Source organism: Ambystoma mexicanum, chromosome 5q (genome assembly GCF_040938575.1).
Source record: "Ambystoma mexicanum isolate Mex_15411 chromosome 5q, UKY_AmexF1_1, whole genome shotgun sequence".
Classification (NCBI taxonomy): Eukaryota; Metazoa; Chordata; class Amphibia; order Caudata; family Ambystomatidae; genus Ambystoma; species Ambystoma mexicanum.
Window position 1 is genome coordinate 953112245 of NC_090933.1, and position 16170 is coordinate 953128414.

General features: G+C 48.8%; 1 protein-coding gene across 13 annotated transcripts in view; it reads left to right on the plus strand.

Annotated features, from left to right (window-relative positions):
• Positions 1 to 16170, plus strand: part of RIMS2 (regulating synaptic membrane exocytosis 2) — a 2919733-nt gene that overhangs the window by 1779192 nt on the left and 1124371 nt on the right. The gene's annotated exons all lie outside the window — the stretch shown is intronic.

A 16170-nucleotide genomic window follows, 5' to 3' on the forward strand; every position in this document is an offset into this window, starting at 1 on the left:
TGGATTTATTTTAAGTGGAAAGATCACTGGTTTCCCCCAATTTACCTTATACCCAGACTGCCTTGTGTTAAATGAGAGATTAGAATTAACTTTTAGAATATTAGAATTTTTAGCTCGTCGAAGGAATTGATATTTACGAATTTTAGAAATTGTATGTACTTTGGGCCTCATCACGACTTGGGCGGTAACAGTAACGCTATTAGCGCGGGCGGTATTAGCCCTACCGCTGAACTCCCCGGCACTAACAGCGCCGGTTCACGAGTTTGGTGGTAATGTAAGTCCCCATTCCCCACTGAGCCCATTTGGGAATGCCCCATTCCCCATTGGGCTCAATGGGGAATCTTCGCGCTAATACCGCCGGCGGATTTCCCGCCGGCGGTAATAGCGCACATTTTCGGCGGATTTCCCCCCAGCTCAGAGCTGGGGCGAAATCCGCCGAAGCCCTGATTCAGCGGACCCTTAAATCCGGCGGTAATAGCGCTACCGCTGGATTTAAGGGTTACCGCCGAAGTCGTGATGAGGCCCTTTGTCTGCTGCTAACTGTGACCCTTAGTCACTCGAACATTAGAAGTGAAACTTCATTGTATTGTCTAAATAGACAGTGCGTTTGAATTAGTAGAACACACTTGTTTCCTCATTCCGTTTCCGAAAACTACAATTCCCAGTGGGACTGTGTTCTTTGCTAGATTTATACCGATCCGAGGCGCGAACGCACCGGTGCGCACGTGACTAGCCGGTCTGTGGCGTCTATAAAAGGAACAGAAACAGCGCTAGTGATAGACTGCTTTGCGTTAAATGAGAGATTAGAATTAACTTTTAGAATATTAGAATTTTTAGCTCGTCGAAGGAATTGATTTTTACGAATTTTAGTAATTGTATGTACTTTGTCTGCTGCTAACTGTGACCCTTAGTCACTCGAACATTAGAAGTAAAACCTCATTGTATTGTCTAAATAGACAGTGTGATTGAATTAGTAGAACACACTTGTTTCCTCATTCTGTTACCGAAAACTACAATTCGAGGGGATTGGGTCCTCCGACGTATTACATATCTATGACAGTAATCACCACAGCTGTGCTGCTTCGGAAAATATTTCGGCATCTGCGTCCTGCGTTGATGACGTCGATACACCGCCCTCGAGGACCTCAATTGACGGCTGATGTCACTGGATGTTATAAGTAGGACGCACGACTCCCGTAGCCTCAGTTCCGTTTTTTCCACGAACGTGTTCGCTTCGGCGATCTCGGCGCACCTGGACTCTTTGGAGTTACTATTCTTTCGGTTCTTCGAACCTATTCGTTCGTAAAAGTCCTTCAAGATGTCTACCTCTTCTTCCACCCCGCATCCGGGCTTCAAGAAGTGCGGGGACTGCGGGTCCAAGATGTTGGTGACAGACTCGCACGACGCCTGCCTTTGGTGCCTCGGGGAGGCCCATGACACGGAGGATTGTGTCGACTGCCAGTCGCTTACGTCCGAAGCCTTGCTGTAAGGTCTCCAAGCCCCGTAAGTCGAGGTCCGCGGGGCTTTCGATGGACGATTCGAGGGGCGACTCTCCGCATTGTCGTCGGAAGTCCAGTGGGTCTCGGTCCCGGAGTGGGTCCCGCCACTCCTCTGCCTCTTCGAGGCACTCCCGGAAGCGCCATCATCGGTCGCCTTCCCCGTCCTCATCCGAGGACTCCGCCCGTCAGCGGGTCGCTTATCCCACCAAGCATGCGACGCCGGAGGAATGGGCTTCCTTCGGTAATAAAATGTTAGCGATTCTCGAATCGCAGGACACTGGTCCGTCCGCGCCTCCGAGTGGGGTTGGTCGTGATCGGACTAGAGACACGTCTCGTATGCCTTCGGGCTCAGGTGGTCGGCACAATTCGCGGGAGCGGTCCCGCTCAGACAAGGGGAATCGTTCTAGTCATGCCCGTTCCAGGTCCCGGTCCTCGACGTACTCAAGACTGTGTGAGCCTGTGATGCCTTTGAGGAAGACGTCGACGCCTGTGGCGCCGAGGTCGTTGAGGCACTCTCTCGAGGCTCTGCCTCCGAGGAAGTCGTTGACACCATCGGTGCCCAGGTTGTTGAGGGACACGCTCGGGGCTCCGCCCTCGAGGCCTGTGTCGACGCCGTCGATGCTGTCGGCACCACGTTTGATGTCGATTCACTCAACGCCCTCGACGCCTTTCGAGGTTGTTGCGACGGGGATACCCCGGGGCATGGTGGAACCCCCTAGAAAGGCTCTGGCCAAGGTCAAGCATGGCTTTGTTCCCCATTCTGTGCCCACTTTCCACCATCTTGAGTACATTTCGGAGGTGGATGAGGGCTCTGATGATGGCATGTTTCCTGATACGGTGTCAGATGAGATTCTCTCGGGCCATAGCAAGATTGAGGACCTGCGTCAGTCCCTGCACAACGCCAGTGGTCTGGACAACTCTCCGGAGGTGGAGTTTTGTAGGCCTGAGCCTGGCACCCATGCCGACTTCTCGTACCGGCGCCTTATGTCTAGGGTCACCGAGTACTTGGGGTGGTCTGCTCCCCCAGGGGATTTTCTTCAGGATGACCTCACTGATATCCTCGACCAAGGTCCACCAACTGACCCATTACTGCCGTTCCCTATGGCTCCACAGAGGAGGGTGGCGGCGGCTTGGACTGCTCCGGAGAGTCTCCCGGCAGTGTGCAAGTGTGCAAGTCTTTGCCACCAAAATACCGCCCAGCCAGTAGCAACCCCTGCTACTTCACCAAGCACCCCACTCCGGAGAGTTTGGTGGGGCAGGCGGCTACGGCCCCAGCAAAGCAGGCGTCGTATCCTACCATCCCTCCTGATAGGGACGACAAGCGTTTTCATGGTTGGGCGAAGAAAGTGTTTTCTTCAGGGGGCATGGCTCTTCAGGCGGCCAACTCCTTGTCACGTTTCACGCACACTCCGTGGAACTGTGTTTCCTTAGCGGCTGAACATAATCCCGAATGGGACGAACGGGATGGTTTTCTTGCTATGGTCCAGGATGGCAAGGATGCCATGTGTGAGGCCGTTCAGTCAGGTTTGGACATGGCAGATTGCGTCAGCCGGTCCATGGTGGCGAGCACCGTAATACGCAGGTTTGCGTGGTCACGGAAGTCGGGGTTTGCTCCTGATGTGCAGGCCAGGCTCTGTCATGATCACTGCTTCCAAGGAGCCAGGACCAGCCCAACGTCCTTGGAAGCAGGCCCCTAACCCTAATCCTAGGCACCAGCCGGTCCCCACAGGGACCTTTTGGACCATGTCCTGGCGCCAGTGGCACCAGGCTCATCGGAATCATCGGTCCCGGCACTGGAAGCGCCGGGCTCATAATATGTGTGCAGATGCTTGGGTGGACTTACCTGCAGCAGACCATGCTGCTTACTTACCAGCCTCTTAGAAGTCCTCTGTGAACAGGGACTACTTTCTTACCTGGGTGGGGCAAGCTCCACTCCCTGGATGCAGCACTGGAAAGCTTCTGGAACTGGAACTCTTTTCTTACCTAGGCGGGGCCGTGGAGGAAGACGCCTCATCACTCCAAGGCTATTTAAACCACACCCGATAGACGAAACGTGCTTCGCGTTATTCTGCATCTGCAGCAGAACGCTCACCGAGTCTGTTCCAGCCTTTCTTCTTACGATCCCGAATCTGCAAGAGTCATACTCACCAATCCTGCATCCTGAATCTGCAAGAAGCATACTCACCATTCCTGCATCCAGTCGACAGCAGCACCTGCAGAGACAAGAAACAGCAGGTTAGCAAGGCAGCCTTATCTCGCAGTGCTACTCACCTGATCCATCGGCTGCGGTCATTTTCGGCACGCTGCACCTCCGCCTGCGAAGACAAAAGCATTGTCACTACTTACCGGCACTCTGTGAATTCTGGATTTCTTCACACCGCATCGCCGCTTGCGGAGATAAAAGCATTGTATCTACTTAGGGACATTCCGCGGACTCCGGCGCTGCAAACCAACTTCTGAAAGACAAAAGGAGAGACATTCGACAGGTATTTACTTACTCCCATCGCGCTCTTCGCAATAGAACGCCTGCTCTTCAGCACGAACTACGCTGCAAGGAAAAGACAGTTAGAGCGCTTGCATTTACTCACGCATTTCCAGGCGCTTCACTCCATCTTCCTCAAGAGTCCTGCAAGACAAAAGGGAGAAAAGCATTATACGAAGTCCTGTTCAATGTTAACGTGCCTTGCACCTAAAGACTATAAAGACTAAAAAGGTGTCTGGAAACTCACCGCTCGTGCAGTTAACGACGGTAACGGTCTTCTGAGTCCAATAGGCCTATGTTTCACCAGTGAAGGAACTGGCAACAGCGCCCTGCACCAGACGCAGATGGAGAGCCCAGCATTCACCTATTTAAGGTGAGCACGTTGACCTGGGGGCTCTACGGAGAGGGAGAGAGAGGAAGAGGGACATTGAACAACCCAGACCATTAACCCCCATATTCTTTCACCTGCAGAAACCTCACCCTACGAGTTCGACACACAGTGCGAAGAGGTTCGACCCCAGAAGCCCATCGGGTTCTGCACATCACCTTTCGAGTCACAGGCACCTTCCTGCCAAGATCAGCGCCTCTGTGGGAATCAGGTGAGTGTTACAGGCTCCTCAACATGCCCTTTGACGGTGAACATCTTTTTGGCAGCAAGGCTGACGAGAGCCTTGAGAGGTTGCAGACTTCCAAAGCTGCAGCGAAGTCGTTGGACGCTGCAGTTCGCCAACCTCTGCCTTTTCGTCCTAGGGGAAAGCAATGGAGGGGAGGTTCCTTTCGTTATTACTCATCATTTGCTAAAGCGAGAGGAGCTGCCAGTCAAAGGGGCCACCGTAGGAGTGCCAGAGGTGGGAAACAGGGTACTCGAGGTGCCAAGGCCGCTCGGGCAGTTGCCTCTTTGCCCTCAGGCAACGCCGCAGCCGCTTCAGCTCAGTCATGAGGCCATGTCCCATGGTTCGCCGGTTGAGTGGAAGGCTGGCGCAGCATCTTGTCGAATGGCGTGCCATTACTTCCGATGTGTGAGTTCTGGAGATCATAGCCCACGGCTACTGTCTTCCCTTTCGGCAGAGGCCTCACGACAATCCACCGGGGAATCTCTCGTTGCAGAGTCCGGATCCGCTCCTTGTGCAGAAGGTTCAAGCCCTGCTGGAGAAAGGCGCCGTAGAACTGGTGCCTGTAGCGGAGAGGAACAAGGGATGGTATTCCCCTTATTTTTTGATTTCCAAGAAAGACGGGGGATTGAGACCCATCATGGACTTGCGCAGTTTGAACAAACTCCTCAGGAAGGACAAGTTCAAGATGGTTACTCTTTCTCAAGTCCTCCAGGCCCTTGAACTTCAGGACTGGTTGGTGTCTCTCGACCTCAAGGACGCTTATTTTCATGTGCCGATCCATCCAAAGCACAAGAAGTACCTGAGGTTCACAGTTGGCGACACGCACTTTCAGTTTCGGGTCCTGCCATTCGGATTGACCTTCGCCCGAGGGCCTTCACCAAGCTCATGGTAGTGGTGGCAGCGCATCTCAGGAAAGGGGGGTTCACGTCTAGCCCTTCCTGGATGATTGGTTGATCAGGGCGCGCTCTCCCGAGCAAGTCCTGGATCATCTGTCCGTCACCTGCCACTCCCTCCACAAGCTGGGCTTCTCCCTCAACTTAAAGAAGTCCCATTTGACGCCAACTCAAAGGCTCCAGTACATCGGAGCAGTGCTCGACACGTCCCTAGGGCAGCGTTTTCCTCCCCAGGTGAGGGCTCATCACATTCAGCAGATGGTGCACAAGTTTCAGCATGCCCAGAGTCTCCCAGCGTTCGAGTTCTTGAGATTGCTCGGCCTCATGGCATCCTGCATTTTTCTGGTGCCAGAGGCCAGGTTGCGGATGAGATCTTTGCAATGGGCACTCAAGCTCCAGTGGTCTCAGTCCTCTGGCAGGATGTCGGACCCTTTTCAGGTGCCGTCCTCGGTCGCCGAGGACCTTCTGTGGTGGACCGTCGAAGGGGGCTCCATTTTCGCTACCCTGGCCGGAGGTGACGATCCTGACGGACGCATCCCTCACGGGATGGGGAGCTCATGCCAACGAGTTGACAGTCAGCGGTTGTTGGTCTCCGTTGGAGTCCAGACTCCATATCAATCTGTTGGAGCTGAGGGCCGTCAGGCTTGCCCTGAAAGCTTTTCTGCCGACTGTGCGAGGAAAGAATATCCTGATCCTGACGGACAACACAGTGGCCATGCACTACCTCAACAAAAAAGGGGGGGCAGGGTCACTTCCTCTGTGCAGGGAGGCAAAGCAGCTCTGGTTCTGGGCAATCCAGCAGGAAGTTTCGATCTTGGCGTTCATCTGGCCGGAGACGAAAACGAGACGGCGGACGCTCTGAGCAGGCAGAGCGCGATCTCTCACGAGTGGGAGTTGGCTCAGGAGATTCTCCTGGAGATCTTCGCCCTTTGGGGGACCGCTCAAGTGGATCTCTTCGCCTTCCGTGTCAACCGGAAGTGCGAAAGGTTCTGTTTGCGGGAAATTCCTCCAAGAGGAGCCTTAGGAGACGCGTTTGTGGTGGAGTGGTCATTCCCACTGCTGTACGTGTTTCCTCCAGTTCCCGTCATCCCGCAAGTGCTGCGGAGGTTACGAAGATTCGGTTCCCGGATGATCCTCATTGCTCCGGCATGGGCCCGGAGGACGTGTTACTCGGACCTTCTCGACTTGTCCATCTCCCCTCCACGTCGTTTTCCCTACCGAGAAGATCTGCTCTCATGGGAGGGGGGTCAGGTTCTCCATCCAGAGGTCAGATCCCTCAACCTTCACGCTTGGTTTCTGAAAGGTTGAAGTATAAGGATTGGGACCTCCCTGAAGACGTGATGGAGGGGTTGCTTTCGGCCAGAAGGCCTGCAACAAAGTCCCTGTACCGTTGGAGAAAGTTCTGCGACTGGTGCAGAGTTAAGAATGTGGATCCGTTTTCATTTGACATTCCTGTGGTTCTGTCTTTTTTGCTTTCTTTAGCCCACAGGGGCTTGCAAGTGGGTACCGTTAAAGGTTACCTGGAGGCGCTGTCCATATTTAAGCGCTCTTCTAAAGTGTTCTTATTTTAAAATCCCTTTAATTTCTCAGTTTCTAAAAGGGCTCGCTACTGTGTTGCCTCCGTCACCTTTGCAGGTGCCCGGTTGGGATTTGAACCTTTTCCTCAAGTTTCTGATGGCTGCTCCGTTTGAGCCTTTGCATTTGTGCCCTTTGAGACTGTTAACTCGTAAAACTGTATTTTTGGTTGCGGTCACTTAGAGTGAGTGAGTTACAGGCACTTTCAGTTAAGCCACCCTTCACTGTATTTCATAAAGACAAGGTTGTCCTTAGAGTTTGTCCTTCCTTTCTTCCGAAGGTGGTGTCGGAATTTCATTTAGGCCAGAAGGTTATTCTTCCGGAATTTTTCCTCCTCCGCATCCTGGTAAGAAAGAGGAGAGGCTCCATAGGCTCGATCCTAGGTGAGCTTTAAGCTTTTATATTTCACGCATGTCCCGGGTCAGAGTGGACGATCAACTCTTCATTGGTTATGCTGTAAGGCGTTTGCGACAAGCTGTGACTAAGCAGACTTTGCCTCGCTGGATTATTCTGGCAATTTCTGAATGTTACCGCTTGGCGGGTAAGGACCCACCGGTCGGCTTGCCTGCCCAGTCTACCTGGTCTATGGCTGCCTCTACTGCCCTACAGAAGGGTGTTCCTATTCGTAACATCTGAGATGCAGCCACCTGGGCTTCGGTCCATACTTTCGTACATCACTACTCCCTCGATTCCATCCGTGGGCAGGATCTGGCCTTTGGCAAGGTGGTCCATTGCTCCATAATTTGATTGGGCATTCTAAATTTCTGTATTCTAAATTCTTTTCCCACCTCCTTGCATTGGTACTGCTTTGGGAGTCTGTCATAGATATGGAATACGTCGGAGGACCCAACCCCCTCGAAGAACAAGTTACTCTCTTACCTGGTAACGTTCTTTCGATGGGATGGTCTGACGACATATTCCATATCGCCAACCCCCTCGAAGAACAAGTTACTCTCTTACCTGGTAACGTTCTTTCGATGGGATGGTCTGACGACATATTCCATATCGCTCCCTCCCTGCCTTCCCCGCTACAGAATTTCTTATGCGATTGCAGCTTACGTTTCCGCAAGGCTTTGTGTGGTCAGACTGGCAGAAGACTGGTGCCACACGTTCTGGGAAAAAACTACAACTGAGGCTACGGGCGTTGTGCGTCCTACTTATAACATCCAGTGACGTCGGCAGTCGGAGGAGGTCCTGGAGGAGGGCGTATCAACGTCATTGACGCAGGACGCAGACGCCAAAAGATTTTCCGAAGCAGCACAGCTGTGGTGATTACTGTCATAGATATGGAATACATCGTCGGACCATCTCATCGAAATAACGTTACCAGGTAAGAGAGTAACTTGTTGTTCCCAGTGGGGCTGTAGTTCTTTGCTAGATTTATACCGCCCCCAGGCGTGAACGCGCAGGCACGCACGTGACTAGCTGGTCTGTGGCGGTCCGTAGCGAGTAGTGCGGGTGCGGCTGACCCCCCAACGATATGGGTGTTCAGGAAGTGCTTGCTGCCATCGAAGCAGCAAGAGGTAGGTCATTAGCCCGGACTACAGAAACCCAGAATAAAATGTTGGCGATACCGCCTCCAGTAGCTCCAGCTGCAGATGTAATGATAAACTCTAGCTACACTAGTGAAACTTCTTCACATCTGAATAGTCAGACTCTTACAAACACTAGTCCCGCTATAAGTAATGACACCATGGATCCCATAACCATACGTCCACTTAATGGAAAAGATAAGCGTAACGTGGATAAGGGAAATGTCAACATTGCACATGATATTATACAAAATTGCACGATGAATGACACACAGACTGGATGGCCAGCGATAACATCACATTATCAGGGGTTACTACAACACCATGCATTTGGTCCGTCCATTCTTTGGTTTCGAGCCAAATACTACTCCCTAACTCTAATAAGATTAAACATGAGCCACTGCACAAAACTTTACATAGAAATGATAAGGCACTTACTACAGATAATCTGTCTGAATGTATGAATTTCCTTATGCATAAAACCAAGGAATCAGATCACCATGATATACTTGTGGAAGAATATAATACTCAGATGATAAATCTATTGGACGATGTGGCCCCAATGAAGTCTAAAACTATCAGCAAATCTGCACGCTAACAAAAGTGGTTTACACCAGAGTTAACCAAATTGAAGGCCAGCAAAAGACGCGCAGAACGTATCTGGCTCAAAGACCAAAACTCAAATAATAAGGCCACTTGGAAACTACACGAAAAAGCATATAAAGAAGCAATCCTGGAGGCCAAGCTGACCTATTATAATGACCAAATTGAATTAGCAGACAATGATACTCTTTAGCCTTTTCAGATCTTGGGAGAACCCAGAAGTCCTTAAACATACCATTATACCCACTGAAGAGGACTGCATTAGGACACAGAAAGCCTTCGCAAATAAATTGTTATGTGCCCAAGATAAAATCAGGAGAGAATTACAGAGCCAGACTCTAGGTACAAACTCCCCCAACTTAAAGCATGAAGAAACAAAACATTTCACTGATCATCTATTACCTATAAATGAGGAGTCGAAATCCACTCACATAGGATTTAGATTCCCAGAGATCTTAGTTGCTGAGATAGAGGATATTATGAGAGCCATGAACCCGACTAATTGTCCGGGAGATCTCATACCTTCTCAAATTATTTTGGACCACTTGACCATTTTTGCTCCATTGCTATGCAGATTTGTGAATGCATCTTTTAGACACTGTGTTAGGCAGTATCCTGTGCAGTTCCCTTGGGAAACAATGCAAAAAGATTAAGACTACAGGAGTGAGCAGTAAACCCAATTGGTAGCAGTCTGCACCACCCAGATTTACCTGGTAGCTGTGGCTGAGCAGTCAGACTTCTCTCAAGAAGAGTAGGGCAGTATATAGAGTATACACAATAGGGCTGAAAACACAGTAGAGCAAACACACACTGACCAGAGCTTTGTATCAAAAGTATATAATTATTTATTTACAATACACTTTAGGAAATACACTAGCACTCTAAATCAAAAGCAAGTTAAAACACAGTCAGGTAAAGTATAAACACCTCCCTTAATAACTATTAGACAAGTGAGAGTTAAAACACCACTATTTGTTAAAACAGATGCGAGCGCGTAACCTAGATGGCACTCCAATAGTTAAGTTAAAGGGAGAGAAAAAGGCAGGGAATAAAAATAAAACAGTTCCCAAAACTTTTAGAAGTTCAAAGCAAGTGAGTAAAGGCAGTATACACTGTAGAGCCAAAGTTCATAGACCAGGCCCACTTTAAATGGAGCAAAGCGAAATGTGCCCAAGATCACACAGTTTAAAATGCACTAAAAGTCTTTGCAGAATGTTCAAAAGAAGTTGGGGTGATTCAAGAAGTAAAGTTAGAAGGGCTGGGGCCAACCCAGTTGGAAAGCCAAGGATTTAAGGGTCACCTTTAGCAATCCGTGGAAAGGGAGGCCAGGCAGAACACAGTACCTTAAAGAGAGAGGAAGCTCCAGCGGTGGCAGTTGTTCCTGTCAGTGGTTGCAGTTCGTTGTTTCGACCAGGGGAAGAGAGGATCTCGTCGAGGAGGAAACTTGGAGTCGATGCACTGCCCAGGGATGAAACCAGCCGCGGAATTCGTCGGTTAAAAGGTGCGTTCCTTTTATTCGCCGACAAAGTGGTGAAGCTTGGCTATCCGGCCGCTGCGGTGCTTGGCACGGGCGATTCGACCAAGAGAGGTCTTTGGAAGGCAAACGGGGCGAACTGGTTGATCCCACCAGCTCAAAGGAAGAAGACTCGTCCAGCAGAAGATCTTCTCTTGTCGTTGGGAAAGTGGTGAGTTTGTTGCAGCAGGGCTCTACCGGTGGTGTCGTCGTTGCAGATGGCTCAGCTTCTTCCCTCTTCGGATTCTTAGGTCCTGTAGCGACTTCTGAAGTTCCAGTCCCAAAAGCCCTGCTTTTATGCAGAAAAAACCCCATTCAACAGCCTAGCTGTCACTCAAACATGCTAAGTGGTGAGCCGGGCGGCTCACCACTGGGCCAATCAGAATAGAGTGCAACTTGAGTTGCTAAGGCAACGCAGTCCAGGGTGCCAATTCCCCCACCCACAGATCCTGTGGAACCCAGACAGAGTGGCACTAGTTGGAGGGCTTCTGTGGAGAAGCCCGCCAAAAAGTGGAACAAAGGGCCCGACCTTGGTTGGTGTTACAGAGACGGACACGAACGCCATTTTAGAAAAGAGTTCTGGTGAAAAGACCCAACCATTGATTTAATATTAAATAAATAAACCGGCGGTATCTTTAACATTGCACCAAAAAGTGGTGCGTTTAAAATCAATGGGAAAATCCCCTAGGAAATATTCTGGTGGAATATTTTGCGTGGTAACCACTGCCACCAGCCAGAAACTTGACAAGGGGGGACTGGACAGTGCCCCCTTGATAACAGACCCAGGGACAATCGAATTAACCCCTTCCAGTACTTCCACAATATGATGGTTTGTACTGGTTCTGGTCACAATTTTGGACTAGTAAAGTCAATGGTGACTTTACATGCCCTGGGAGACAGTAGTCAGTCCCAGGGTATGGAGTCTATGTTTGGGGGTCACTATGACACCTTACTGCACTGAGGGTGCTGTGTAACACACATGAAAAACATATGATACCCTATGGAGTAAAAGACCCCATAGCCCATAAGCACATACAAAGTCAAAGACATGCCTTAAATCATGTCTAAGAGTGGGAGGAAAAGAGTCACACTCTTAGCAGGAGAAAAAAACAAACCCCACTGGGGGACTCAGTAGGTTTGGGAAATTAGCCTTATAAGAGAATTCTCCTTAACACACTGCATGGTCCCTCAGGCCATTAAAATAGTGGCAGTCACACCACTTCTGAAAAAGGCAGGCTTAGACCCCAAAGATACTATCAATTTTCGGCCGATTACTAATACATTATTTTTTCTGAAATTGGTCGATAAGGTAGCTACAACTCATCTTCAACTCCATATCGAAAATTCAGGCCGGCTACTCGAAAGGCAATCTGGTTTCCGCTGCTTTCACGGCACAGAGAGCGCCCTGGTAGACCTCCAAAACCACATGCTCACTTTAGTGGAAAGGAGCAAACCGGGCCTGTTAATATTGTTAGATCTTAGTGCAGCCTTCGATCTCTTGGGTCATAAGATATTATTAGAGAGGCTGCTAGATACGGGTGGTCTGGCTACCGAGACTACAAACTGGGTTAGATCCTTTCTGGAGGGCAGAAGATCCAGGGTGCACTGGGGAGATGCATTCTCTGAGATAGGAACCATCATGTGTGGCGTCCCCCAGGGAGCATGCCTATCGCCCCTACTTTTTAACATCTATATTGTGCCCCTCTGTAGAGAACTGGAAAAGTTGGGCTTTTTCTTTACTAATTATGCAGACGATTTCCAGTTGTCTATGGAACTATCGGGAGATCACCAGGAAGACCAGTATAAACTTAATGAATTCTATAAAGTGATAAAGAACTGGATGACTACAAACTGGCTATGCCTTAACGCCAGGAAAACGGAACTCATGATTTACGGGTCCGAAAGATCTAGAGAGGCACTCACATCTGCTTTTTCTAGTTTCCTGGTTGAGGACAGCCCTATCACAGTAGTTGACAAGGTAAAAACCCTGGGTGCATATCTGGAGGCCTCGTTGGACGCAGGAGCACAAGTAGATGCTATTGAAAAAAATACTCAATACCATCTGCGTGTCTTGAGACAAGTTGCTCCACTAATCTCCAAAGAAAATCAAGCCAAGTTAGTAAGGGCAGTCATTTTGCCACGACTGGATTACTGCAATGCGTTACTGGGGGGTGCCAACAGAGAAGATGTTCTAAGATTGCAGAAAATTCAGAATACCTCTGTGCGGATAATTTATGGCTTGAAAAGGCATGAAACCACTTCACTTGCCAGAAACGAATTACACTGGCTACCAATATCGGCCAGGATTTCGTTCAAAATGCTGACCCTGTGCCATAAATGTATACATGGGACAGCTCACAAAATATCTTCGCTCCTCTTCCTCCTGGCTTTTACAGGTGGCAAGGACTAAGAGAGCTCGTGGAAATGGACGTTCCTTCCCAGTGCTCGCGTCCAGGGCGTGGAACAATTTACTGTTGGCTCTCAGAGAACAAAGTAATCTTTTGTCCTTTCGAAAACTGCTATAAACAACGCTTTTTATCTAAACTTCGGCTCAACTTTCACTGAACCATTTTTCTGCTTGTGAAGGAGCGCTTAGATAGAAGTGTTGTAACATAACATAACATAATTCCCCTACTTCCGTAACATATCTCTTAGTAATGGCCCCCCTATCTCTGGATTTGTCAGAACCATTGTCAGATCATCAGCATAAGCCAGGACTTTCACCTCTGCATCCCGTAATTTCCACCCAATAATATTCTGTTCCTGTCTAAAGTAAATCAACAATGGCTCAAGATCTAAATTAAATAAAACGGGTGAAAGTGGACAGCCCTGTCTAGTTCCCCTACACAACCGAAAAGCTTGAGACAAAACATCATTGACCCACATTTTTACTGAAATATTATACTGTTAATAGCACTGATGATTTTTAGAAATGAAAATCTGCCAGTTTTATAAAATATGTTTTGCTAAATAAGAGCCATACCCGCAATAATCCTGTGGGAACAGAGAAACGAAAAGCAATCAAAATTATATCTGGGGGAGGGAAAGGGGAGGTTAGACATCAGGGAGGAAGTATGGAGGGTGAAAGTGGGCCAAGTAATGAGTTTGATACTTTGGGGGAGGACTAGAGAGGCTGTTTTTAGTCAGATCGCTTGTCTTTTTGTGGGAATCTCACAGGAATACAGCTGGTAAATTGTGAGATTCATGCAGGAATTGAAGTGCGTCATGAAAGAAACAGGGCAAAAATGATATTGAAGAGGGCTAGGGGATCTTTGCTGGTACAGGGAGGGGGTGGGTGCACATGTTGGATTGGAGGGGGCACTGGAAGACATTTTAATTTTAAAGGTGTTTTCTTCTTTCCGCTGTAATCGAGAGATGTTTCATTTCCACAGGAAAAAAGAAGTGCAGTGGTTTTCGTGGTTATGTTACCTCTGAAATTCTCGGTGAAATATGATACAGGAATCAAAGAGGGGATGCAAAAAAAGGGGGGAAAAGACTGGCCAGTGGTCCAGGTTGTTTTACTCCAATAGGCGAGAATTGGCAAGCAGCCGTGGTGAAATGCATGTGGGGCATGGATATATACTAAAGGGGTACACATCAACATGAAGGAGATAGAGGCTGGTATGCCCTGCTGGTCAGCCTTCCTTCTACGGGGCTTCAAGGGTTTACCAACACTGACCATCTTCTCCAAGCCTCTTCAGACTTGCGCTGTCTTCTTCCAGGTAGCAGACCTTCCACTACTCCTTTCCTCAGCAACCTCCCCTTGTGTCAAGGGAATATCAGCAGATACAATTGCTTCCTCAAAGACCAAGACAACTAATAAATTGATCCATCCTTTTTTTTGTTTTACCCATTAGGCTCTGTTGTAGTTTCTAATGTGGTCCCTGATTGGTCACCTCTCAATGGACTATGTTTTGCCCCCTGTGATTGGTTGGCCTTCTTCAAACTCCCTGTTAGTCTTGTTAAGCTAGCATTAGTCTTATCTTGATAGAGGCTCATTACCTCATTGTCTCCTTTAGCTCACCTGTCCATCTACTAGATTGTTAAGGTGTCTTCAGCATGCACAGCCATTTTGGAAATCCCATGCGTCTCAAAGGCTCCGTGGCATTCTTCACTACTTTGTGCATAACAGCTTCCAGTGGCCTGCAGTATCTATGTTAGGGGTGTAGTGTCTCCCACGGTATGAGTTTTGTGATACATGATCGTAAAGTGCCCACTGTTTTTTTCTGTATTCTGGTATTGCACCGGTCTGATCCCTCGTGGTGCATTGTGTTGGATGAAGTTTCCTGATATGAGACTGCATAGAGCTGCGCCTCTGTGGGGATAGTAAGCCGGCAGTATCGCTCCTGATCCACCCTCTGTTTGACATATTACTTAGCAGCTGAACCATCCCAATCGCCCACGACCCGGTATCTCCCGTAGAAAGGGTGTTTTTTTGTTTTTTATTGTTAGTATTATGGTGTTTATTCAACGTGGACCTAGCTTCGAGAAGCAACAGAGTGATTTACAAAGGTCTAAACCAATACAGATACATAGTGGAGCACTTTACAGAGGTTTTCAACATTACAGATCCACAACGGAGCGCTTTTTAGAGGTAACAACACAACAGATATACAGCGAGTGGTACGATACCGAGGGGGAAAAAGATGAGAGGTTCCGCTATACCAGGTGACGTGTAGCTGAGTGGCGGGTGACATCTAGCGAGTCAGGTGGCGCAATGGGCGACATGATGGCCTAGGTGTTGAGGAGGAGACACTCTTTGGTGGGTCTTGAGTTCTTTTCTGGATTGTAGGACTGTGTCTGATGCCCATGGAGAGGAGGTTCCATAGTCTTGGAGCATTGTTAAGATGGATTTCTAAACTCTGACCCGGTGGGCAGATGTTTAGGAGGCCACCCTCTGTTTAGTGAAACAGTGGAACCTTCTGACAAGCCAGACCAATCTAGGTAGCTTCACAGGCAGTCGACACTAAGTCTCAGTATGGGTGAGAGTGATCGGAAGCCCACAATGAGCACACACGGCAGCAAACCACAAATTACTCTTAGACAAGTGTATATGAAAAATATCTATACATTCATTGTCGGCCGGTCAAATCGACACAAGTAACTTTTGCAATGAGAAAACAGTTGTAGCACAAATCCTTAAACTACACAGCATATATACATTACGTTTCCTAATGCAATTTAGTGATAAGATACAACCACAACCTGTGAAGAGAGGGTTAAGTTAACACACAGATGGCAGTAGGTAATTCTTCAGAGTTTGTTCCCTAACTTTCGAGTTCAACCCTAAGAAGAGTGAAGCCTTGTGCTCAACAGTACAGTCGTGTGTAAAAACGCATGATTGCGCAGATTAACAAAAAGTGGGTCTTCTTGTGAGGGTGTAGCAAGTCAGGAAGGGGTTTGAGGCGATGAAGAATTAGTTCCCACTATTCAAGTATGCCCTGCCCTTGGCTGCAAAG